The 27,092-nt window shown below is 51.7% G+C and overlaps 1 long non-coding RNA gene and 1 other non-coding gene across 2 annotated transcripts in view; both read left to right on the forward strand.

The window, feature by feature from the left end:
• The first annotated feature begins 1,301 nt into the window (after nucleotides 1–1,301).
• Nucleotides 1,302–1,405, forward strand: LOC137778359 (U6 spliceosomal RNA). Its single transcript, XR_011076850.1, has one exon. It is a non-coding gene; the product is annotated as a U6 spliceosomal RNA (small nuclear RNA).
• Nucleotides 1,406–20,262: 18,857 nt separating this feature from the next.
• Nucleotides 20,263–27,092, forward strand: part of LOC137774625 (uncharacterized) — a 40,511-nt gene continuing 33,681 nt past the window's right edge. Inside the window, exon 1 of the long non-coding RNA XR_011075908.1 lies at nucleotides 20,263–20,376. This is a non-coding gene — a long non-coding RNA (uncharacterized lncRNA). The remainder of the gene's footprint in view (nucleotides 20,377–27,092) is intronic.

The raw sequence follows: 27,092 nt of genomic DNA on the forward strand, positions 1-27,092 counted from the left end.
CTCCCAGCCCACCCCGCTCCCCGGCTTGAGGGCCCCTCCCATCTGTCACCGCCCCTCCACCTCCCTCATTAGGGTCCTGACCTTCAGTCTTCCTTCTTGGTCCTTTGTCATATTTGGCAAAGTTATCCTGATGCCCTGAAGTCTTCATCTTATAGTTGCTCAGAATTCAGACAGGATGCTAGCAGTGCGGTTCAAATACAATTGCATTTTGCATTTCTTTCTCGAGGTTTAATATTTACAATAAAGTACCCAACTAAACCATTAGGAAGAACTTAAAAGGAAGACACACAGTGACCACCCCTAAGTGGCCTGCTTGAAGACTTGGGGAGGTGGGCAGACAGAGGGGACCTGAAACACCAGGCGCCCCGGGCCATCCCGCCGGTGACAGGGGCCCCGCCTGGAGGCGGAATGCACTCTCGGACCTGCAGCCATCAGGGCCTGCACCTGTCCCTGCCTTTCACCCCACCCCTCAAGAGGCCCCGGGACAACTTCCCAGGCCCAGACGTGGGGAACTTTCGAGGCTGGGTCTGGAAAGAGGTCTTTCCGGGTCACAGTCGTGCAGAGAGCTGGCCTCCCAGCGTGAGCCGCTCTAAGCTGGAGGTCTGCACCAGGCGAGGGGGTGACAGGCGTAGCTAAAGGCTTTCCAGGACAATGAGCCGGGCCTGCTTTCACCTGTTGTTCTCAGCCGACAGCTGCAGGAGATGAATGAGCCAGAGATGGGCCAGTGGCGATGGGGAGGCCGTTCGGCCCCTGTGCGCCCTGTGCACGCACAGAGCACTGCAAACGTAGCCTCTGGAACGTGCCTGAGACTCAGACTGCAGCCTTTCAGTGCAGGACTCACAGCCTCCAAGGCCCGATGTCACCACGGCCCGAAGCTGAGCTTGTCACAGGATTTTGGGCCAAGTTCCTGCTGCGTGAACCTCAGGAAATACACATGGCAGAGGCAGCAGGACCACGGCTGTGCTTTCCATCAGGGTCTGTTCTGGGAGCCCCTCCAGCCCACACCTGCCACAACTGCTCCTCAACCACCCAGAAGGCAAATGCAATGACCCGTGACCACGGAGGTTTCACGGGCTTTCCTTGCATGTTTTGCCTGCTCACAGTGTCATGCCCTGATGTTCAGAACTCATCCTCTTTCTCTCCTCATCCTCTTTGTATTCGGCAAACTTCATCGGGATACCTTGAAGTCCTTGACTTACAGATTCTCAGAATTCAGACAGGATGCTGTCAGTGTCGTTCAAACACAATTGCATTTTGCAATTATTTCTCGATGCTTAATAGATATGAAGCACCAAGCTAGGTCACTAGAAGTAATGTAAGTGTTAAAATTGGAACAATCCAGAGGCAATTAGCATGGCCCCTGAGCAAAGATGACACACAAATTTGTGAGGCATTCCATGTTTTTGGATGTAACTGACCTTATTGTGGTAGCGATTTTGTTATACATACATAAAAATCACTACTTTGTACACCATAAACTTACAAAATGTTATACGTCAATTTTAGCTCAACAAAGCCAGAAAACAAAAGAAAGCAAGCAAGTAAACAAGAAAGTAAGAAAGAAAGAAAAGAAAGGAAGGAAGGAAGGAAAGGAGGGAGGGAGGAAATAAAGAGAAAGGAAGGAAGGAAAGAAAAAAAAGAGAGGAAGGAAGGAAGGGAGGGAGGGACAGAGGGAGGGAGGGAAGAAGAAAGAAAACTTAAGAGGGAGGTGACACAATTACCACTCTCAAGGGACCTGCTCGAAGATTTGGAGAGGTGAGCTCACAAATGGACCTGAAATACTGCAAGGACGGCATGAGAAAGAATAGAGTTCAGGGCCCACAGACTGATTCAGAAGTGAAATGCTAGGAAAGGAGAGAGGATCCACCCAGGCCATGGGTGTCCCACAAGACTGGCTGTTACAAAGGATGGAGTCATGTGATCCTGTGTGAGTTGCTGATATAAGGGGAGTGTGCAGAATTGCCCAAACCCCAACGAAGAGGGAGGAAGAGTGAGGTAGTTCTGTCCCTGGGGGCAGCAGGAAGCCCATTGCTCTGGGGGGGGGGGGCAGGACCTCCCCATCATTCTTAAATTACTGATTAAATGAGATTGAGATTTTTTTCTTGAAGTAATTTATCTGTGTTTGTGGTTAAAAATATAGAAAATACAAATGAACAAGCAGAAGAAAATGTAAATCACGTGTATCCTCACCCACAGTACCACTTTGTCCCACGCATCTTTCTCTACATGAGCACAGTTTTGCTAAATTGCAATTTGCCAAAAAGAGCCTAGATTTGGGGCACGTTTATCTTAGTCTGTGCTATTGTTGGATATGTTCAAAAGGCGCCCACTGACAGTGATTCCTCTTTTGTGTGCAGAGGGTTGAAAAGAGTTCCCTTTTGGGAATAATGGCCTTTATTTGTCACCCATCGACCTGGACGTCTTTGGATACATAAAGGCAAGCCCTCTACCTGCCAGGTAGGATGGCCTGTTACCGCCCATTTCACCTTTGTTTTCCATGGTGCGTGCCTGTGACACGGTGTGGGGCGTGCGGTTTATTTCAAATTCTTCTAAATAACCTCTCTGCCTCTCACTTAACCTCTTTAGTTCAAGAGTATTGAACCCACAGGGGCAAGAAGAGGTAGAGAAATAGCCGTGTACACCCAGAGGTGGCCCCTGACCTCCAGGAAGCAGCCACCTTGGGAGAGGCGGCATGCAGATTAAAAACACCCTGGTAATACACACTTGAACACGCTCACAGGCTTGCACACTGTAAGGGCTGGAGAGGGACTGAGAAATAGCCTGGTCCCCCCACCCCAACTTTGACATTACAGATGAGGAAACTGGTTCCAGAAACGGACTTGTCCAAACGCCTCTTGCAGAGCCCCAAAATGTCTGTTTCTGAGCCCTCATGTAATTTCTTAGCAGTTTCTGTGCCTTCTGTTTGGGACACAAACACATCAGACACATTTTTGGTGAGTTTGTAGTAAATCACTGTGACTCACACCATCTTCTTCCAAAAGGCAAAATAGCCCAGAGCAAGTCCAGGACCTTCCTCGGCCACAGAGCATTGAATGGGGGCCAGTGACGTAAGTGCTGATCCCACCGGTGCTGGGACAGGAAGAGAACTGGGGGGCTGTTCTTCTCCGAAAGCCCCTCCCATTGGAGTCACTGGGGTTTTATAAACCAAGTGTCTTTACAGCTAAAATGAATAACCATGACCTCAGCCATCACACACGCAGCCTCTGCTGCTATACATTTAGCATCGCGGGGTCTGGGTGGTGTCCTGTAAATAACCCACGTCTGGGGCACATGTCGGGGAGGAGCTGCCGTCAGGAAGGGTTCTCGTTGGAGGCCAGAGACCGTAGCCTGTGAGCCCCACCGTCATCTGTTAGCAATTTCTCGCTCCCATTAAAACCAGACGCTGGATCTGTTTGCGTCGTCCAGACCGTCACAGGGGATTCATTTTTATGGCTTGGACTCGGGTCTCCGAACCACATCAGTTACAGCCCTTGGTGTTGCCAGTGGGGGGGTGTGAGATGAAATGAGGACAGTCTTATTGGGAACAGTTCACAGATTGTGCGGAGATGAATCCTGCGTTCATGGTGAGAACAGAGGAGGGAAAAAAATCGAGATTCTAGGCAAATCAACCCCCAAAATATGATGCCTAATCGCGATCAGCAAATCATTGCATTGGGGAGTTTAGGCTGCATTCAAACCTAACTTTATGAGGGTCGGGCAACGGAGACCTAGGACCCAAATTTAAGGAGTAACTTCCAGAGTTACAGAAACAACATGCCATTATTATTAGTCATATTAGTATTAATTACAGCATATGAAAATTGAGTTGTTATTAACTAGCCTCATGGAAACTATAAAGCACACAGTGGACCAGCCAGAGAAGAGACCTGGGGTTTGTCCTGGTTCTTCCATGAATTTCTTGGTGACCTTGGGTACGTCACAGGCATGGAGCCTCAGTTTCCTCTTCTGTCAGATGAAGGGTTTAGATGATCCAAATTTCCCTCCATCCCTAACTAGGACTCTGATCTAAGCAGCTTTAGGAGGTGTGGAAATAAATTGTTAGCAGAAAAAGTCATGCCTGACCTGAGAAATCATCGTACCTTAGCCGCGGGCACTGCTGGGCTGAAAGACACCAAAGCCTCTTAGACAGAAAGGCCAGTGCCTTCCCAGAGTCCACAGTCTAAGACAGCCATGATCGCAGCCACGGGAATTTGGGTCCACACCACAAAGCCCTCCACCCTGGAGGCCACTACAGAGCTATGAGACTGCAGGCTCTCCAGCCTCTTGTCAACCATGTCCTGCCTTCCAGGGAACACCCCTCCCCCAGGAGAAGAGCCAAGGTTATGCCCTGGGACAGGTACCCTGGAAAGTATACGGAGAATAGTCTTCAGGGAACTCCCACACCTCACTGAATGGGCCTGACTTGGTCAAAAAACATCCCAGCCCCACAGGAGGCTCATCAGCCACGACAATTCCACCAAATCCTAGAAGAAAAGGGACGTCTGCAACCAAGAGTTTGCAGACTGTCTCCTCTCTTGCTCTCTTCTGTTTCCTGAGAGTGACTGATGGTGCCCTGGCCAGGAAGGGCCGCCGGGGAAGTCATTTCCTCCTCAAAGGCGCTTGACTCACCTCTGATTCACCTCGAGCGAGTCTGCTCAGAACCAGACAACGCGGGCAATTTTCCTGAGCTCTGATCTGTTGTAGTTCTTGACTCGAGGCCCCCATCACCCCACGTCATGTAGCTTGTGCAGGAAGCTGGGGGCTGGGGCCTGTGGGGCTGAGTCCTAACCCTGTTTCTCTGCTCTGAACTTGGTATGGTTTAGAAGGGGTCTTGCTCATCTCCAGCTTCTGGGCCAGGGGAACAGGAGGATAAGGCTGCCAGATTCACAGGGGCTCGGGGCCCAGCCACAGTTGGGACCAGGCCCCGCTTGTCCTGAGCACACAGGAGACCAGGGGCACTTGGCAGTCACCAGCCTGGTCTGACAAAGGAGTCCGACAGCAGCTCTCACCAGGCTTGACATCCACAGAGTTCACATCCTAAGAAAAAAGAAGAGGGTATTTTCCACTTAAAAAGCCTTAATTGTCCACCAACCACATTTCCTCCAGACTTACTCCCAAGGCTTGGTGAGGGACCTGCAGCTGACAGCCTAGGAGAAAACAAGAAGACTCCATACTGTGCCATTTTTCTGAGTGTTGTATGCCCGGGGACACACACACATGTACATGTACAACTAGTAGGGACCATGCCTTAGCAGCCCCATCAGGATGGGCAAAGGGATCAATGACCATAATGGTTTTGGCTAAGATAGAGCTGCCCCATGGGCTCCAGCTGGTGAGAGGAAGTGGCAACTCCACCTGCATCCCGTAGAGGACGTTCTCAGCCTACACGGAGGTGACCTTCCTCTGCCCATTCACACCTGTCATTCCACCAATAATCACTGACTCTACAAGATGGACCCACATGGTCGACCTGCACCATGGCAACGGCCTGGGGCTGACCACCGTCTCCGTCAGACCACGGTGGGGGGGCTTCCCAGGAGGCACTGAGCTCACAGCTGACGCCACTGAAAACAGGTGGGGTGGCAAGTGGTCACCTGAAGGAGGACAGACATGCTGGGGAGGAGCAGGTGTCTCTGCAGATTTGCCCGTTCCCGGGGGGCCTGAGCACAGGCAGGATGGGTGACCCAGGGGCTCTGCAGAAGCTTCCACAGACCCAGGAGCAGGCTTCTCCATGAACAAAATACGTGGCGTGATCCGAGACAGGAGAGTGGCTATGGAGGAGAAGGGGGCTGGGGGACGGTCCTCATCCTCTGCTTGGGCATCAAGGGCAGCTGGTGAAGGGGGGGACACGGTGTCATCCTCACGGGACACGTGGAAATGTGAACACTGGAGGGTTTCTCTTCCTGAATTTTCCCCTTTCGAACTCAAACTTTGTGCCTCAACGTCCCCTGAGTAAAAGCAGCAAGAATGAGAATAGGAACATCTATTGGCTACTCCGTGTGCACCAGGCACATTTATTATTAACTCTCTTAATCCCAAGGGAGGCAGGAGGCGGGCAGGAAGCAGAAATAGCCTGCACATTTCCCTGGCTTTTTGTGGTGGATGGGAGAGAGTCAGTGTCTTGAAGAAACTAACAGGGAGAAGAATCTGGCCTGTAAGGAAGGAACCAGGGGGGAGAAAGGAATGAGAGAGAGGACTGCGGTTCCCAAGGGGGAGCCAGTGGGGCCCTGTACCCACACTCTTGGCTCCTCTCGGGGAGAGGGGCAGGTGGGAACACGAGCAAGACCCTCCTCCAGCCTCAAGCCTGACGTGGAGGTGCGGGGCCGACTGGTAAGCAGTGAATATTTCAACGGCTCCTGTGTAGACTGGGCGTCAGGCCACAGGACCGTCCCCCAGAGCTTTTGCTCTACTCAAGACCCCTGGAATATGCCACAATCTTTGGATGGGGAAGCCCGGGAAGGATAGAGGTTAATTTTCCCAGCATCCTGGAGAAAGATGGGTGTGAGATCAGATAATTACGTTGTTAATAGAAAGATAAAGTCAGCTGTTTCTTTTTGCACTCAGAGTCACATATGCTACATTGTCTTTAAATTCCCAGCTCAACACTCAGCAATTCTTCAATGAATGTTTATTAAATGACTGTATGAGCCAGAGTTAAAAAGAGGGTTAAAGATGAATAGATCACAGACCAGTTGTTCTCAAACTGTGATACAGGGAACCCTGAGGGTGTCCAGTCTCTTTTTGTAATAATCCAAAGACATTAGTTGCTAGTTTCCCTCTCAGTCTCTCACTGTGGAGTTTCCACAGGCTACATGATGTGTGATATTGCAAACAATTGAGTGTAGAAGCAGATATAACAATCCCATGGTCTTCTATGAAGCCAGGCATGAAAACCATTTGCAAAATGGAGAATGATACCACTCTTTACACTAATTTTTTTGTTTTGGAAAACATAGTTATTACTCATAAAATATGTTGTGTTAATGTGCAATGAGTTTATTAATGTATTTTAATGAATTAATACATAATATATATTTTTAATTTCTCAGCTTTAACTTTTAACATAGGCATCCGTCGATGGCTATAACCCAAATAAACAAAAGCTCTTGGGGTCCTCACTAATTTTTGAGAGTGAGGGTGGTCCCAAGAGCAGGTTCTTTGGGAACTGCTGTAATGGAACAGAGCAGGAGGGATGAGGTCGAGGCAGAGCTGGGGAACAGGAAGGCAGATTTGCAGCTGACTGTCGACCTCTCCAGGCTCATCCACCAAATGAAGATGCTGGACCCATAGGCTCCATCCTTAACAGTCTCTAATTTCACAGGCAGAGGCAGAGATGGAAGCTCAAAAAAGCCAACGGGGCCCTCCCCAAAATTCTGTCTCCCTTGAGTGCACCATGGAAATGCCACAGGGTGGGTTCAAGGCTAAAAATAATTGCCTCAAGACCTGGGGGTCAGAGGGCTCCTCCCAGAGCCAGAAGGGGGAATGATGTCAGCTCCCAGGAGCCGGCAGCATTCCTGGCCGCTCAGGTCTGTGGGCGACTGCTCAGGAATCCACCATCCTTTTGTGCCTCCAGAATCTCCGCCTGAGCCTAGTGTGTGTGTGTGTTTGTGTGTGTGTGTGTGTGTGTGTGTGTGTGTGCGCGTGTGAAGTAATCCGATTCAGGCTCTAACAACGTCCTTTCACGGAAGCCCCGGTGGAGGAACAAAGCTCAGAGCCTTGTTTTTCAGACAGCCATGACTGCCCCATGTTGGGGCCCCAGTGAGCAGAAGTGCTAAGGAGAGGGCGGGTGGTGATTCCAGCAGCCATGACATCTTTTCCTTTCTACCCTGTCCCTCGCCAGGGCTGGAGCCCACACTCCTTTGCAGGGTTATTGGAGAAATGCTCTGAAACACTGTTATAAATACCCACTAATAAATAAACACAAGTTATTTCTGAAACGTACCCAGGAATAGCCAACTGCCCAAATAACCGATGTTGTTCTTCAGATTCTGGGAAAAATAGAAATGTAGGCAAGGTTTATTTTTCCATTGCCCAAAGCAGCAGCATTGTGCATATATGCTAATTTTAAGTTTCTGTTTCCATGCTTTTTTATCTTATCATCTTGTAGCTTGCAGCAAGAGAGAAGAAGGAGAGAAAGGAAGACAATGAGAAGGAAATAAAAAACAGAAGTGGGAAGGAAGATTCTACTCTTCTCTTCCAACTCTTTTGATAACATTCAGAGAAACAACATAGTCTAGGTTTTCATGCTTCCTTGACCCTGGTAGACATGAATGATAAAGACCCAAGATGGTGGGTGAGCCATAGAAGGATGTTATCAACTTCCAGATCCCAAAAGAATCAGAAAAAAAGAGAGAAATCTGGGAAAAAGAGAAAGACCACGATAAAGACTGGGGTGACTTGAGGCATCAGAAAAGGAGTTTAAATGTAAGTAATATAAAACAACTAGTATTTATTAAGCACCTGTGATCTACCTGTCATTTGACATGCATTGTCTCATTTAATCACCAAAAAGCCTTTTCTCATGTACAGATGAGGTAACGGCTCAAAGAGGTGGACTCATCTCTGAGTTCTCAGTGGTCTGGCTGGTGTACGGAGCCCTCGGCTTGTCCGCTCACCGCCACACCTCAGTTGGCTGCCTTTCCCATCTGTCCCCGCTGGGCGGCAGAGAACCCCGTGAGGAGGGGACCCGGTGGTGGTCAGCCTTGCAGCTCCAGCCCCCGCACAGCGCTGACACCGAGGCACCAGCACGACAGCAGATTCCAGCCAAGTGCTGCACTTGGCAACTAGGATGCAGTGCTGGAAACAAGAGGAACCCGTGTCCTCACTTTGTCAGGGGGCTGAAGGGCCCAGCAGAGGGACCGCCCCAAAGGGCAGAGATGGCACAACCGACCTACGACCACCCCGACCCCACCCAGGTGGATGACAGCGGGGTCAGGGGAGAAGGAGGTCGGGGTGCGGCCCTGTGTTGGGGGTCTATGGCCGGGGGCTTTTCTTCCCCAGCCCATGGGAGGGGGTGCTCCTCTCTGAGGCCAGGTGAGGCTCAAGTGAAGCTCATTCAGGTATCCTTCCTCCAGGCAGGGCGCCGGATTCCCCTCCCAGCCGTACCTGCTGAGCAGGGGCGGAGCGTGTGGAGGTACCTAGGAGTACATGACACGGTCCCCCAGGTGTGGGGTATGCGTGAGGGCCAAGGTCTCTGCGGTGGCCAAATCAGCAGGGGCTTTAAGAGACCAGGGCCCTGGAAGGAGGGAGAGGACATCCTCCCAGTTTGACGAGGCTCTAGAAGGTCAGAAAGGGACTCAGAACCTCCCACGGCTCCCCCTGAGCAGAGGGGAAAGAGGGGAGCCCGGAGCAGGGGCCCCCCACTCAGGAAGCAGATGGGGAGTGTCTGCCCAAGGCGGGGCTGAGGGACACAGCGACTCCTTCCTCGGGGAGCCTCCAGTCACAAAAGGAGCCTGGGACCACCACACACACACACACACACACACGTGCGTGCACACACGCCCACATACAGGCACACACGTGCACACACGCATGCACACAGCAGACCCACCATCTACACAGGACATGCCATGTCATCAGAGGCCCCAGTGCCCACGGAACCAGACTGACATCGGGACCCTCCACCACCAAGCGCAGCCTCACTCAGGTAAGCAAACTTCTTCCTCTGCCACCGCCACCGCCCCCCCCCCCCGTTTTAATTGAAGTATAGTTGATTTACAACGTTGTGTTAGCTTCTGGTGTACAGCAAAGTGATTCAGTTTTATATATATATATACTCTTATTCTTTCCATTATTCATTATATACAAGATATTGAATATAGTTCCCTGTGCTGTACAGTAGAATCTTGTTGTTTATCTATTTTATATATAGTAGCTAATATCTGCTAATCCCAAACTCCTAATTTATCCCCCTCCCCTTCCCCTTTGTAACCCTAAATTTGCTTTCTATGTCTGTGAGTGTTTCTGTTTTGTAAATAAGTTCATTTGTATCATATTTTAGATTCCACATATAAGTGATATTGTGTAATATTTGTCTTTCTCTTTCTGACTTACTTCACTTAGTATGATAATCTCTAGGTCCACCCATGTTGCTGCAAATGGCATTATTTCATTCTTTTTTATGGCTGAGTAATATTCCATTATATATATGTACCATATCTTCTTTATCCATTCCTCTGCTGATGGACATTTAGGTTGCTTCCATGTCTTGGCTATTGTAAATAGGGCTGCAATGAACATTGGGGTGCATGTATCTTTTTAAATTATGGTTTTCTGCAGATATATGCCCAGGAGTGGGATTGCTGGATCATATGATAGCTCTATTTTTAGGTTTTTAAGGAACCTCCATACTGTTCTCCAGAGTGACTGCACCAGTTTACATTCCCACCAACAGTGTAGGAGGGTTGCCTTTTCTCCACACCCTCTCCAGCATTTATTGTTTGTAGACTTTTTTTTTTTTTTTAATTATTTATGGCTGTGTTGGGTCTTTGTTTCTGTGCGAGGGCTTTCTCTAGTTGCGGCAAGCGGGGGCCACTCTTCATCGCAGTACGCAGGCCTCTCACTATCGCGGCCTCTCTTGTTGTGGAGCACACGCTCCAGACGCGCAGGCTCAGTAGTTGTGGCTCACGGGCCTAGTTGCTCCGTGGCATGTGGGATCTTCCCAGACCAGGGCTCGAACCCGTGTCCCCTGCATTGGCAGGCAGATTCTCAACCACTGCGCCACCAGGGAAGCCCTGTTTGTAGACTTTTTAATGATGGCCATTCTGACCAGTGTGAGGTGATACCTCATTCTAGTTTTGACTGCTATGCCCCCCTTTTTTTAACCTTAAAAAAATTGTGGCATATAACACACATAGATAAAAGTGTGTAAAACAGAAATGTTTGTCTGTGAATTATCATGAAGCAGCTAACAACTGTGTAACCACGTGTCTGTTCAGCTGCTGGAACAGAACAGCAGGCTGGGTCTTAAACAACAGACACTTATTCCTCACAGTGCCGGAGGCTGGGAGTCCAAGAGCAGGGGTCCAGTGTGGTCAGGGTTCTGGGGAGAGCCCGCTGCAGACTGCCTTCCGTTGTGTCCCCACATGGCTGGGAGCAGAGAGGAGCCCAGCTCTCTCGTGACTCCTACAGGGGCACAAACCCATCCCTGAGGCTCCACCCTCATGGCCTCATCTCATCCCAAGGCCCCACCTCCTAACACCATCACATGGGGCGGAGGGGTAGGGTTTCAACATGTGAGTTTTGGGAGGACATAAGCATCTAGTCTATAACACAAGCAGGCAGAAAGCAGAACATGGCCAGGCCCCCAGAATCCTCCTGCGGGTCCATCCCAATCTCCACCTTCCCTTCTCCCAACCCTCCCTGCTACCTGACTTCCATCTCTGCCCTGTAGCTTGGCCTGGCTTTAACTGAAACCATTTCTTAATTTTCCCCTTCTCTTCCCCACCTTCACCTACTAGAGTTGTGTCATGGGTTGAAATATGTCTCCCCAAAATCCATATATTGAAGTCCTCACCCCCAGTCCCTCAGAATGTAACCTTATTTGGAAATAGGGTCATTGCAGATGTAATGGGGTCATCCTAGAGCTGGGTGGGCCCTAATCCAACATGACGGTGTCCTTACAAATAGGGGAAATTTGAACACAGACGTGAACACAGGGAGAACACCATTGAACATGAAGGCAGAGATCAGGGTGATGCTTCTACAAGCCAGGGGACACCAAAGTTTTCCAACAAACCACCAGAAGCAGGGAGAGAGGTCTGAACGGATCCTCCCTCAGAGCCTCAGAAGGAACCAGCCCTGCTGACACCTTGATCTCAGACTTCCAGCCCCCGGGACTGGGAGGTGACCCATTTCTGTAGTTTCTGCTGCCCAGTGTGTGGTGCTTCATAACAGCGGCCCTAGAAAACGAATACAATCCTTCCACAGCCTAGGAGAGTGTATGAAAAGGAGGTGCAGAGCTTTGAATTGGCTCATAAGTCATGGTTTCAAACTAGACAGACTAAATTTTAATATCAAGAGTGGTCCAGCTCCTGTTCAGGGAGAGGATTGGGGGTTGCAGGGGGGTGAGGCTGCCATCGGGTTGGACGAGGAGAAACACTTCCTGCGTCAACACACAGGTCGCAGCTCTTCGTGGGGCGGCTGGAGGCTGAAGGGGCTCCTCAGGGCGTCTCTGTGTGGTGAGGTGTCTGGGGGGGCCCACCCTGGGGCCTGCGGGAGAGACATGACCCACATCTGGCTCGGTCACCCTGGGGCTGATGCCACCCGTCGGTATGGCCCATGCTCTCACCTCCAAGGGAGACTGAGTCCTCTGCCCAGCGTGACCTCGTTTCCTGTTCTCTGTTTCCCCCTCGTGCAAAGGAAAACTCCCTGCTGCACTTAGGGCATGAGGAGTGACGAAGGGAAATTAGTCCAAGGCTTTCGTGATGTAGAAGTTGCTTTAGAAATTGTAAACAGCCAACTCGAGACCACGTCGCTCCCTTCAGGAGACATTTGTCTCTTCTCTAAATTACTGGGTCAAGACTTTGGTTAGACTTTAAAATTAAAAAGCAGCAGCAGCAGGCTTCCCAGGAGAGCGTGCGTGTGTGTGACGCATGGTTTCGGCTCTGGAAAGCATTGCTTTTCAGTGGTTTTCTGGGTGGCGAGGACAGGGCATCCTTCCCTGGGTGTCGGGGCTCCTGAGCACTGGGGCAGCTGGTCAGCACGCCCAGCTGTGTCATGGTGGCCGTTGGGAGGCAGCACTTTGCACGGAGGTCTCGTTGGACCCACCCTGCCTTCCCCACGTGGCTCTGTTGGGAAGCTGCCAGCTGGCTCCAATGTCCAGATGACACAGCTTCGTCTGGGGCCCCTCGAGGGACATGGAACAAAAACACTGATCAGAGGGAGCCAGACACAGAGAGTGCAGGTTGCAGGACCCTCCACATGGGGCCCCAGAAGAGGCAGAACCACCAAGCTGCTGGCGTCCGTGTGCCCCTGGCCTGGGCTTGGGGATCAGTGGAAGGGACGGCGACAGGGCCCCTGAGGGTCGGCTCTGCTTTGTGTCTCCAGCTGGGGCTGACTTCACAGGTGGGCTCAGTTTATAAAATGTCAGCTAGCTGAACGCATACAGATTGTGTATTTTTCTGTCAGTACATTCAGTGAAAAGTGAGACAGAGAGAGACAAAGAGAGACCGAGAGACATAGAGACAGAGACAGAGAGACAGAGACAGAGAGAGACAAAGAGAGACAGAGACAGAGAGACAGAGACAGAGAGGAGAGACGGCACCAGCACAGCCAAAGTACCCTCCAAATGTTGGGGTTTCTGCAGATTTCAAGCTGTCTTGTCTTCTTCTACATGGGATGAGTTCCTTCTCGCCCTCTCATAAAAGTGATACTGATGTCTAATGTCCCAAATCAGAAAGAGCCTGTTCTCCAGCCTCAGAAGGGAGAAGTTGGCCCACTTTCCTGTTCCCTACAGGAAACAGCCCCGTGAGGAACATGATGCTTGGGCTCCAGGACGTCAGGCAGATGCGATGTAATTACTGACACAGGACCTGGGGGCAGGCAGCCGCCCCAGGGGCTGCATGGACACAGGGATGCCCTCCCCACCTTTCTCAGAATTAGGCTCCCTCCCACTGGCTCTGTCTTCAGGGATCTCCACCTGCTTCACCCAGGATTCCTCTGGGGAAGACCTGAAGGTGAGGTGGAAACTGAGGCCTTGGGGGTGGGGGGCAGGGCTGGTGTGGGATCCACGCTCTGTTCCTGAGGCAGCTTCATTCCCAGAACCCGGGTGAAAACAGCACATTAATTCGCAGAACAGGCATCAGCCAAACTGAGTTCCACTCCTCCTAAGACCTAATAAGTAATCTCTCTCTCCACCTAAAAATATAATCTGGCTTTAAATCCAGCCCACAGGATTATATAAGGCGCAGGGAGCAGGGAAACAGCGAGGCTGAGCTCTCACTCTCAAAAACAAAAACAAAAATCGTGCCAACGAGCAGGCGCGGACCTTACGGGCAGACCCTACAGAGGTCCTCTCGTGCGCCCCGATTTCCCCAGCGTCAGCCCTGACGGCTTCATCAGAACACGCCTCACCGACTCAAGTTAAAACCTTCACTTAGCTGCTTCTCTCACACTCTGTCACCTTAAAGCATCTTAAGGCCAGATTCCCCTAGGGCCACAGTGGAAAGGGACCATGATGTCCCCTCCTGTGACAATTACCTCCTGTCCACCAGCACTCGAGATCTGACCTCTTTACCAGAGAGTCCAATGAGTCAGGTCTCAGAATCCTGAAATCTGGACAGGCCCTCCCCCTGCCCCCCCGCCCCCGCCCCTCGGCCATGGACAGGTGAGAATGCATCTCAACGTGATTGGAAGGCCAGGAACTGGAAGTGAGAAGACTGCCCAGGTGGCTTTTACTTTTGCTTTTACCTCTTAAAAGAGCTAAGAGCGCACATTGTTCAAGCCATAAGTTCTTTAAAACGTTAAGTGTATCCAGTTACATGATGTATTTGTAGTAACAAGCCCAGAAGTGGCAATCAGGAGGCAACAGGTCCAAGAGTTCTAATTCCATCACTTTCCAGGGTTTAATTTGGGGGTAGATCTTGCCCCCTCCCTGGGCCTCCATCCCCTATATAAGCTCAAAGGAGGGCATCAGATGGTCACTAGGTCCCTTCTGGGTCTCCAGGGTCTGATTCAATTCCTCCTGGGTTTCCCACATCAGCGTTGGGCCTCCCACAGCCATGGCGTCTCCTGGTGTCCAACAGTCAGGCCCATGGGGTCTAGCAGGCCCAACCGGTGGGTCTCACTGCTCTAAAACCTGGGGTCCACCAAACTGAATGCCCCCAAATGGTTGTTGTGTGACCCCAACTCAGCAGCTGCGCATGCACCTCTATCTACCTAAACGGACAGGCACAGAGTATGGGCAGGTGCCGGGGTGGCCTGGACATAGAACAAAGGTGCCCCGGAGCCAAGGCAGCTCCCTCACCAAGAGCATCACACACCCTCCAGCCTAGAAATGCTGTTGCTTGGACACGAGCGAAGTGAGGTGTGCTGGCCATTTCCTGCCTAAAGGGAGCACAGTGGAGAGGTCACAGGTCACCACAAACCGGCAGGCAGGGCCCTTCCTGGACTTAAACACCAATACCCAATTCCGGTTTGGCCATTGAGGTTCAGGCTGGTATCTGGAAGCCCGCCTCATGGTTTCCGCTGACTCATTTTCTCATCTTCCCTGGGGAGACTGAGGCCTGCAGGTGGTTTTCACCTCTTCCGTGACCACACCAAGTGGGGCTACAGTGTCACACAAAAGGCTGGTTTCAAAGTGAGAAAGCAAGAGGGAGAGGTGTGCCCGGGTGAGTGATTGCATCCCGAAGGGCAGACTCGCTGATGGCCCCAGCCCAGCGGGCCCAGGAGCGGCGTGCAGAGGTGCCCCTCACCCTGGACCCTGGACCCCGCTCCTTCACGTAGACTAGACGTGTTCTCAGCAACCGTGCATGGATGCAAGCCCGAGTCCAAGAGGAGAGCCTTCTAGAACCACTGTTTCTCCTTTTTCAAAGAAGAAAAGTTTCTTTCAGAGAAGCCCCCTCCCCGTCCCCAACTAGTTCTCAGGCGCATCCCTCCTGCCAGGAGCAGCCCAGAAGGAGATGGGGCTTTAACGCCCCACACGCACACAAGATCCCATCAGCCGCCCTCACCCAAGCCGCCCCTGGACATTATTCTTTTTTTTTCTTTTTATAAATTTATTTATTTATTTACTTATTTTTGGCTGTGTTGGGTCTTCATCTCTGCACGTGGGCTCGTGCGGTGCGTGGGCTTCTCATTGCGGTGGCTTCTCTTGGTGTGGAGCACAGGCTCTAGGCGCGCGGGCTTCAGTAGTTGTGGCACATGGGCTCAGTAGTTGTGGCTTGCGGACTCTAGAGCAAAGGCTCGGTAGTTGTGGCTCATGGGCTTAGGTGCTCCGCAGCAATGTGGGATCTTCCCGGACCAGGGCTCGAACCCATGTCCCCTGCATTGGCAGGCGGATTCTTAACCACTGCACCACCAGGGAAGTCCTGGACGTTATTCTTGATGCATTTTCTAAGCCTTATGCTGCTGTGGACACCAGGCGCCGCCCTCCCCCCCTACCCACATCCATCATTTGCAGAGAACTGGCACAACCCAAGCTCCAGGTGATTTTTCTCATCACAGGTGTGGTTCAGGAAAGGATGCAAAGACTCAGTCCACGCATTCAGGGTGAAATGCAGGGTTTGTTCTCTCTTTGGGAGAAGAGGTGCTCCCTCCCTCGTCCTGGAGGTGAACAGGGGAGCACATGCCCTGGGAGGTGTGGCAGCCAGACCATCACCGTGAGGGAAGCCAGCCTGAGGACAAACCTGCCCCATGGAGGAGGCGGGGCTCAGAAAAGCACAGACAAATCGACCTCTAGTCCTGATGAGACAGAATTTCCAGAGCGAATCCCCCAGAATCTGGCCCTACCTCTGGATGTTTTCGTCATGTAAGCTGACAGGTGCCCTGCTGTTAACATAAGTTGGATATGTATTTTCTTTACTTATTTTATTTTATTTATTTATTTATTTATTTTGGCCACGCCGCATGGCTTGTGGGATCTTAGTTCCCCGGCCAGGGATTGAACCCCCAGCCACCACTGTGAAATTGCTGAGTCCTAACCACTGGACCGCCAGGGAATTCCCATGATGTGGATTTTCTTGACCCATGAAGCACTCTGGTAAAACCATCTTTAGAAACCTTTGCTATTTGCATGCATCTGTTATTACACAGGAAGTAAACACATCATGCTTGCTATAAAGGTCACACCAAGGCAAGTCCTAATCCCTCCCTTCCAGCCAGTTGCCCCACCAAGTCCCCCTGTCCAGGTATTCAGGAGCCACTGAGCAGGAACCTCTCAGGCGTCCCATTGTGATATCCCGACTTGTCCCTACAACATGCTGAGGTTACAGATCCTTGAGCAGAATGGGCAACGTGATGAGCAAGAGATTCTAGGAGGATTGTCTGGTGACATGGAGAAGCAGCAGAGCCAGCGGGAGGCAGCAGCAGTGATGGGGGCAGGGAAGGGAGAAGTTTGAGAGACACGTCCAAGGAGGAAGGGCCGATGGACTTAGACGGACCAGGGGTCAGCAGGGACCTGCAGCTGTGCAGTGCCTGGCAGAGGGGGACATGGTGGGGGTGGGGACTGGGAAGATGAGCTTCGTGATTTGGCTACATGAACTGCGATGTCTGCAGGAGTGGTATCAGGAAGCACCTATTCTGGTCTTAGATCATTTACAATTTTGTTTCTGTTTTGCTTGGCGGGGTATGTGGGAGTTCACATGGTGAGTGAGAGGTTTATGGGAAAGAGGGCATGAGAAATCACTGCTCTGCTAAGAGAAGTAAAGACGGGGATGAAGGGAAACAACGCTCGTATTTCACTGTTAAAACCTCGTTGGCTGTGGGGCGAGCATCACCAAGGCTGGCATGCAGGAACTTCTGCTTTGTTCCTTAAAAGGTAAGTTCGGCTAAGAAGGTCCTTCCTTCTAGGAGGTATTTTAGAATAAGTAGAGTAGATTCCCTCACACACACACAATGAGATAAACTCCTGTAAAGCGGCTGACGTTTGCTGGGTAACTAGAGGCAGAAAGTATCCCATTAAAACAACAACATTTTACAATGAGGTAACAGCCCAGACAGATGAGCGGTGGTGCTGAACTGCAATCAGGCCTCCTGGTCCCTGCACTAGAGTCTGGGGTCCATCCAAGTCCTGCATCGTCACTGCGTTCCCCCTTTCACTCTGAAAAGGGCCTGATTTGGACCATCGATTATTTGGTCCACTACCTATGGGGTGGAAGAGTCTGGATGCAGAGTCACCAAGTCCTTTTCTTGGTCGCCGTGAGAGCCTGGCAGGAGATTAGGATTGAGCGGAGGTGACTCTGGGTTTGAGAACCTGAGTTTTCTGCCTGCTGCCTGGTGGGCTCTGCATGGGGTCTGGAAAAGGGGTCCCTTCTCTTCGGGGTGTGCAGTACGAACTTCTCTCTTTTCATCTGTAGTCGGTGAGTCGCCTGAATGCCTGCTCATCCAGCTCTCTCCTCCTGGCAACCTCCTGGTTCACTTCTGAGCCATCTGGCCACCAAGGCACCGTCGCTGCGGGGACCACGGGCAGCCGAGGGCGTCTGCGTCCCTCCCCATGGTCCACACGCAGCTCGTTTATGTACTGAGCTCTCACAGCACAAGTGCAGCGGCCGCAATCTCCCGAGTCCTCAAGAGTTTCGGGGAACTGGCCTGGGCCACGGGTGTCTGCTCGTGGTCACTGCTGTCTGCCTCTCGGGATGCACGGCTGAGGAGGAGGGAAGAGGCGCGAGAAGGCTGGTGTGGTTCACAGTCACAGGGAAGCGGCCACAGACGGGGGATAGAGTCCCGTCGAGGCCTCGCTGTTCTTCCAGGCAGCTGTGCGGTCTGCTCACCTGTCCTCACTTCCCCGTGGGCTGGTGAGAGGAGGGAATGTAGCAAGGCAGGTGCATCCTTTCCAAAGAGCAGAAAACCAGTGATTCCTCCCCAAATGGTCCATCAGGCCCAGAGCTGAGGGTCAAGCCCGACGTTCTGTGCCAGGACCTCCTTCACTGCCTGTCTCTGAAGAGGCAGCAAGACCTTGCCACGGTCTGTCCCTCTGCTCACCGTCTGAATGACACTAATCTCGGCGTCCATGCCGTGTGCCATCCCGGGCAGCCTCCCGACAGCAGGATGGGGCCTGGGTCTGCATTCGGAACCTGAGTTCTCCACACACACCCCCGCGCCTGTGACCCCGGCCAGTGCAGACTGAGGGGTCTAACAGAAAATGGACAATCAACAGTCTGACGGTGCTTCCCACTAACATGCATGCGAGTTATCAGAAGCCACCATGAAAGCTGGGTGTCAGGCCCCGTGCCAGCCACTGGTCAATTCTGATTTTACTCCCAATGTACAGCTGAGGAAACGGAGGCCCAGAGATGTTAGCTCTCTTGGCCCAGGTCACACAGTTAGGCAGAGGCAGAGGTGAGATTTGAACCCAGGTACTTGGAACAGCAGTGAAGCTCCACCGTTCACTGTACAGACACTACACCCTCTTAGACCTAAGGAGGCGTCTCCCCGTGACCTCCCAGAACCCATCCGCCTCCAATGGCTCTAATGTAGGTAGCAGGGCTGGGGGAATTTTAATGTCACCCCTTTGTCTTAGTGAGCTCGGCTGCTGTAACACAACACCACAAACTGGGCGGCTTATAAATAATAAACGTTTATTTCTTACAGTTCTGGAGGCTGGAAGTCCAAGATCAAGGTGAGGCCAGGGTTTGTGTCTGCTGAGGACCCGTTTCCTGGTTCATAGACAGCTGTGTCCTCAGCTGGAGGAAGGGGCGAGGGAGCTCTCTGGGCTCCCTAATCCCATCATGACACTAATCGCATCATGGGGGCCTCCACCCTCGTGACCTCATCACCTCCCTAATCCCCACCTCCTGACACCATCCCCTTGGGTTAGTGCTTCAGTGTATGAATTTGGTGGAGGACAAACATTTACTCTGCAGCACCCTTCCTCTCCTTCCTGGGGCCTTTTGGTTTGGGTACATAGAAACATTATTTGTGGGATAACTCAAAATGGACAAGCTTTGGGGAAATGCTGGGGTACTGATGTGGGCATGGAAGGAAGCTGACATCCTGAGGGCAGGCACCGCGCCTGCCTGCTCCCTGCTGTACCAACGTACTCTGGTACTCTGTACTCTGGCCCAGGGCCTGGTGCAGAGTGGTGAGAGCTCACTGATCATTTCCTCCGTGAGTGACTGGTGATTTTTAACAGGTATAACCTATGTGACTGCCAAGGAGATCCACTGGAGTCTCTACGTCCTCAGGCTTTGTTTGCAGTCTCGCCAGCATCCCATTAATTGAAATGTTTGTGGACTTACACATTCTTCGGGTCTGCTCACTACGCAGGAGCCCCCAGGTGACCAGGGTCTTTATCCTGGTCACCTTAGCATCACCAAAGAGAAGAAGCATCATGGCAAATCTCCTCTCCACCTGGTCCTACCCTTCCAGAGGCCCCAGGCTCTGCTGGACCAACGAGCTGGAGGAACTGTGGGTGGGCAAGGCTTGTAGTATCAGCTTGGTGCAGCCAGTCCATGCCCTTGGGTGCACACATTGCATGTGTGTATCTATGCATACGTGTCCAATACCATTTCCTGGAAGGCAACAGCTATGCCATGAAGAATGAATGACTCATTTCCCCACAGAAGCCCTCGCCAGCTCACAGGCCTGTCTGGAGCTGCCCAGAGCCCAGGTCTCATGGTGAAGGATGCTCAGCTCACTGCGAGCCGGCGCCCCGGCCTCCGCCCTCAACCATCTGTTTGACTTTTGGCCCCTGAGAAGAGAAACCTGCTAACTCTCCAGGTAATACTCTCTCTCTTTAGCTTCTTAAGTAAATATTCCAGAAGGGGAATCAGTCAGGTCTCAGACAACAGCAGAAGTCTGAGAGAAAACGGGTCCCATACCTTCCCATCCAGATCACCAATCCACCGTCTCCTCCGCATTTCCCCCACCTCTGGCTCTGCAGATAACCTCTCTGTCCTTCTTCTCCTCCTGGCATTTCCTGACTCTTACTCATCATTCACTCAACACTTTAGGAACCTACTCTGTGTTAGATTTTATGCTTGGCCCTGAGGATACAAGGATGGATCAGGCAGCATCCCTGCCCTGAAGGTAAAAACTGAGATCAGCCAGGAGAAAAAGCTTGCTCTGAGTCGAGTGTTGGCAGGTGTTGTGAGGGGGAAAAGGAGAAGCTGAGTCCTGGACCACTTCTCCTTGCAGGTGAGCAGTTCAGAGAGGAAAGTCTTCACTGCTTTGGGTCATCCTTGGAAACCGGAAGGCAGGACTGGTATGGGTATCCACATTCCCAAACAGTTCTGCCATGTTAACAGTATGTGGTGGCTCTTTTTCCTAACCACGCACCCCTGGTCCCCCGGAAGTACTCTCTTCAGCATAGAATCGAAGACATGGCCTGTGTGTGGTTGGTCCTGCACAACCAGACCCCCTAGAGATGGTGAAACCAGACCAGGATGGGACTGGAAAGATCTGACGCCTTAGCGCAGAAGCAGAAAGAACAAGGGGAGGTCCGGAGGCATCCTGAACCCAGTCTACCTTCGTCCTGACTCCTTTTTAAAGTTCATGAGCCAAACCATCTCACGGGATGACCTGTACAGTTAGGAAGCAGGGAGAAGGCCTGTGTCCACAATCCCCTTGAACCCACTGGCCAGGATAGAATTTCCTCCCAAGCAGGTCAGGTCTGGGCCATCATAAGGATCTGTTTGCTTGTGTGTTTTGTTTGTTCGATGGGAGGGGGAGGTGGGGCAGCCTGGAAACAATCAAGGTGACTGTTGACCTTTCACCAGTTAAGGTCCTAAGGTCCCAACACCCAACGTGTGAACAGGCGCTGGAGGGCCCAGTAAGCCAGACACATACAGACCACCTCCCCACGGCCCCACTGATCAGGGAACAAATGCAGACAAACAGGCAATCCGTGACATCCTTGAAAAGGATGTCTCCAGTCCCAGCAGAGAGACGGGGGGGAGGCTGGGAGAGGCTTCAATCATTCACAGGCCCCCCACCAGGAAGATGCCCCTTCAGTGCCCGCCCCCTCCCCAAGACTGAACCTGAGATCCGTCCGGTTCTGTACTCCACCTCCCTCACCCCTGCAAGTAGGATGAACAAAAGAGGCACGAACACAAGGTTGAAAGCTCTAGTCCAAGCGGTTGGGACCACAGGGTTTGCTCCGTCCTAGAACTCCAGGTGGACCTCCGGCTCTGGGAGGCTTTGTAGCTGGAGGGGATGGGCCCACGACTCCAAGCCAGTCGGGACCTGGGGTGGCATCCCTGGGGATGCTGGAGAGGGATGCTGGTTCAGTCTGTGCTGGGGCCACGAGGTGCCGGGCTCACCCAGCCCAAGGAGCTGCGTGGGGCGGGGAAGGTGTACGGAAACCTCAGTGGTCTCTAGGGGGATCACAGGCGAATTCATCAACCTCAAAGCTGCTGCTTGTGATTACGAGGCAGAGGGCAGTGCATCATGGTTTTGGGATCACTTTGTGGAGGTTTTTCAGGAAATCAAGGTCTGCCGGGAGCCAGGAATCTGGGTGTGTTTAGCCCCGAGCCCTGCCCTTGACAGTCATGGAATAGTCCTGAAATCCACATGCCCGACCCGCCCTAAGCTCCCTGTTTTGGTTGGGTTTGTTTTGCCCTGTCTCATCACTAACCCTGTGGTTTTCGAATGCCTCCTCCCTGCCCCTGTTCCATGAGGTCCCTCTGTCCCCACAGGGGTCTGCTGCCAGGAGCCAGAATAAATAGTGGGAGCTGGAAAAGAGGAGGGTTGAAAGTCAGTGGCTCCCACGAGTCTCTCTGTAGGGTCTACACCCCACCCAACCTGCGTTTCATCTGCACACCACGGCTGGCTCCGGCACCGCCCTGGCCCCAGCTGCTGGGACTCCTCAAGTTTCTTTAGGTTGGCAGCAAAGGGAACTGGATGCTGCTGCCCTGGAGGACGTCGTGTCCTTACATCCGCCTCAGACCACAGCCCTGTGACCACAGAGATGGAGAAATTGATTTCTTCCCTTTCCCCCAACCGTCCCCAATGTGACTACCTCTGCCCCACAGACACTCTGGTTGCCTTGGATACGAGTTCTGCTTTCCCTTCATCCATAGAGGATAAATGGCTGAGGTGTCACAGCTCGCAGATTTCATAGCCACGGCTCAGACGCAATCAATACCTTCCTATAACAACCCCACACAAGATATAGAATCTTCGTTAAGTCAACAAATATTTTTCACAACTGACACTCAAATAGGAGCCTGATTAGCAATTGGTTTTCATTCTTCTTGGTTGTGGTATTTTAGCTATTTCCTTCTATCTTTTTTCCTTTTCCCCTTCCTTCCTTCCTTCCTCCTTTCCTTGCTTCCTTCCTTCCTTCTTTCCTTTCTTTTATTTGTTAGCCCTAATATCCTTATTCTTCAAAGTATTTAGGTAAAGAGAGTTCCAAAAAGCCTTTGGTCATTTATTCTAGTGTCCTTCAATGACCACTGTCAGCAAGTTCTATCCAAGTTCTAACTTAAATCATGTTGGCAGCTAAAATAAACAGGCCTGTTTTCTCTCAAAAATGTGAATGTCTACACTAAAAAGCCTTAGTTAAGTTCCTGTATGAGTCATTCTGTGTTGACGTGGGAAGATTTGGATGATTAGCCCGAAGTTTCAGGAAGACGTTGCATCAAAGGAGGGCTGATAAAACATAATTTCAGGAGGTGAAGCCTTACTCTAAGAGGCTCTCATACATCCAGGGCTGGAGTGAAGCTCATGAAATAACAGTAATTTATTGAACAATTACTCTAGGCCAGTCCTGTGCTGAGCAAGTTTATTCATTATATCATTTAATCCTCCCAACCGCCCTCTGAAAGAAATATTGTTATTTCCATATTCCAGTCAATGCCTTCAGAGCCCATGTCCTCCCCAGGGTCAGCCACTCACAGGCAGAGCCTGGTCCAGGCGGGGCTGTCCGGCTCTGAGGCTTGGGCTCTAACTGCCGGGACCGTGGGGGTCTGTGTCTTCTTCCCTTGTTCTTTTTTCTTTTTTTTAAATTTCTTTAGTTTTATTTTTATTTATTTTTGGCTGCGTTGGGTCTTTGTTACTGCGCGCGGGCTTTCTCTAGTTGTGGTGAGCGGGGGCTACTCTTCGTTGCAGTGCGCGGGCTTCTCAATGCAGTGGCTTCTCTTGTTGCAGAGCATGGGCTCTAGGCGCACGGGCTTCAGTAGTTGTGGCATGCGGGCTCAGTAGTTGTGGCTTGCAGGCTGTAGAGTGCAGGCTCAGTAGCTGTGGCTCACGGGCTTAGTTGCTACGCAGCGTGTGGGATCTTCCCGGACCAGGGCTCGAACCCGTGTCCCCTGCATTGGCAGGCTGATTCTTAAACACTGCGCCACCAGGGAAGCCCATTCCCTTGTTCTCATTCTTGGCAACTAGCGACAAATTACTTTTCTTCTGTGGCTTCAGTCTCCTTACTTTGCAATGGCATTATTGTCAACCATTCACTAAAGAACATCAATGGACAGTTCCTGGCACTGCTCTAAGGGCTGTGAATGGGAATTGCAGCTATACAGCCCCCAGGGTTGTTATGGAGATTATATTATGGGATGGTGTCTAGAGATCACTTAGCACAGAGCTGGTACACAGCTGGTACCTGACAGACAAGGGCTGGCTCATAATGATGGCCCCACAAAGCCTTCCCAGAGTGCCCAGGGCCACCAAACTTCTCTTCTTCTGAGCTGACTCTGCTCCCACTGCCACACGGCCACCTGCTGATAAGGTCTCGCTCGGGCTCATGTATCCTCCAGCATCTAGCAAAGTGCTAATGGCATAGAAGAGGCTCAGAAACATCACTTAGCTGATGTCCCAAATGCTCTCTACCCACTGCACCAGGCACACAAGCATCTCCATCCACACCACTGGTGTGATGGCTCATTTCATGTGTCACATTGGCTGAGCTAAGCGATGCCCAGTAAACATGATTTCCAGGTGTGGCTATGAGGGTATTTCCAGAAGAGATTAGCATTTGAATTGGTGGATTGAGGAAAGACCACCTTCACCCACGCAGGTGGGCACCATCCAGTCCATCAAGGGCCCGAATAGAACAAAAAGATGGAGGAAGGGGGAAGTTTGCTCGCTCTGAGCTGAGACATCCATCCCTTGGACATCGACCGATATTCCTGGTTCTCGGGCCTTCGGACTTGGACTGAATCACCCCCCACCCCCAGGTCGCTTGGGCCTCCAGCTGGTAGATGGCAGACGGTGGGGCTTCTCAGCCTCCATAATCACATGAGCCAATTCCTATCACAAATCTCCTCTGTATGTCTATATATCTGATTGATTCTGTTCCTCTAGAGAAGCCTGAGCAGAGTGGCTGGGTCCTAGTCCCACTCTTACCAAAGCAAATAGACAATCAACCCCCTTGGTACAGAATGAAACAGTTCTCCTTGAATAACTGTTTTTTTTACAGTCATTTTTGTCCTGAGAGATTTCAAGTGCTTTTAAGGACCCTTGAAGCTTGAGGAGACTTCTGTAGAATCAGCTGTGAGGGGAGTTTTCTGGTCCCTCCGCTGTCAGTGAGGGAACGCCAGGTTCAGGCCTCTTTGGGAGAATCGGCAGGTAGAGTCCTCTTTGAACTCAGGACGGGGCAGAGACCCCGGCCCCGGGTTCCCCCAGAGGCCCTGGGGGGAGGGGCAATGAGATCATGTCTGCAGAGGTCCCCAGCCACTTGGAAGGCGATACCGCTGTAATTTCTTGGAAAAGCCTTCTCCTTCCCGTGGTTTCTGCTCACACCAGCTGTTTTCCTTGCCTAACCGCCGCTCACAGCAGCCTCCTGCTCTTGCCAGATTTCCATCTGCCTGCCCTCCCGGCCTCTCCTCTGGGTTCTCCCCTCAAGGCCAGGTGCCCATCTGTCCACAGGAGCCTGAGTTTAAAATCCTGTGGTCTCCACCAGCTATTTAATCCTCTGGATCACTCTAACAAAGGGTGTTTGGGGGTTGGGGGAACATGTTTCATTTTGTTGTTTCATTTTTATGCATTCTCTCACTCTGGGTACAGGGGTCTGGGGAAGGAGGAATCCGGGGAGTAGGTTTTCGTGGTAGGAGATGCTCACCTGTTGGAAGCACAGTCATATACGCTTGGGGGGTGCTCTGCCAGCCCGCAGCTTGTGTGTGATGAGCCCACCCCACCATGGGCTCCTTCTCAGTGCCTGGGGTAGAGTTGGGCAGGGAGGCCCTGTCCCTCCGTAAACAACTCCACCCAGGACACCTCGGATCTGGGTTCTGGTTCCACTTGTGTTGATTTTCTTGGGGGTGGACAGAAAACCCTTCTCCATCCTGAGTTCTGACCCTCTTATCTGAGGGATGGCTATCGCCATCCAGCATCCACAATTTTCCGTGAGAACATGGGATTCTTAAGTGGAGACAGAGACGTGAAGGAGTTTACGGGGCAGACGGATGTGTGAGCCATGAGTGTGAGGAAGGGTACAGGTGCCACCGGGGAGGGGCGTCCAGGGAGACCCTAGAGCTGACTTCTCCACACGGGATGGAGCAGGTGGCAGGCTTGAATAGCACGCCAAGGAGATTGGGCTTTGCCCTGAGGACCAAGTGTTCTTAGCAGGTGTGGGCGGAGCTGGCAAGACCAGAGGCAGAAGATTCTGCCAACTCATCCCTCGGGCTGGGGCAGCAGGGCACCTCTCGGACACACGTAGTGAGTAGAAGGCCCATTGGAATGCAGTGACTCCAAGTCCTGAAGGAGCCTTGAGATCTCTGGACAGACTCAAGCCAGAGGAAATTTTCTGAAAGCGGCAAGCGTGTGTGCTTCAGAGCAAGCTCCCTGCCCCACCGCTGGGCAGTCACTTTGCACACATCACCTCTTCATCCAAAAGCAGGAGGGTAGGGCTCCTCCAGCTCTGAAAGGAGATGCCAGGAGCTCTAAAAGCAGGGGAGGCGCTCTGGCTGACGCTTCCACACTGGAAGGTGGGACAGGGTGGTGATTACACGTGTCGGTTCCCAGGTTGTACACTTCAAACTTCCACTATGTCATGTCCACTATACCATAATAAAGTCGGAAAACAAAGAGCGGGGGTTCTGGGCTACAACGCCCAGGCTGGAGTCTCAGCTCCACCACCAATAGGTGTGTGACCTTGTGCACGTTCCCTAAGTCCTCTGGGCATCCACTCTTCTTTAGCAAACTAGGGATCATGGTGAAATCTACCCCACAGACCTAGTCTGAGGATGTCATGGGATAATTCGTGTGAACACTTGGACTGCACCTGACACATTAGAAGGCTTCCATAAAATGAGCCTTTATGAGGACTGTTTCTCCAGCATTGTGCTTTGAAACCATCCTGGGAAGATTGAATAATAAGGAGTCTTTTGGGATTCTTGGATGTAGGAACTACGAGTCTCCCCATGTTCCTAGTGAGGAAACTGAACCTCAGAAGGTTAAATACCGTGCAGCATCTTAAAGCTGAACAAGGGGCAAAGCTCAGTTGGGAGGCTGTCCATACCTCTCATCACCCAGCCTGGCCGGGAGGAGGGACACGC

Source organism: Eschrichtius robustus, chromosome 1 (genome assembly GCF_028021215.1).
Source record: "Eschrichtius robustus isolate mEscRob2 chromosome 1, mEscRob2.pri, whole genome shotgun sequence".
Classification (NCBI taxonomy): Eukaryota; Metazoa; Chordata; class Mammalia; order Artiodactyla; family Eschrichtiidae; genus Eschrichtius; species Eschrichtius robustus.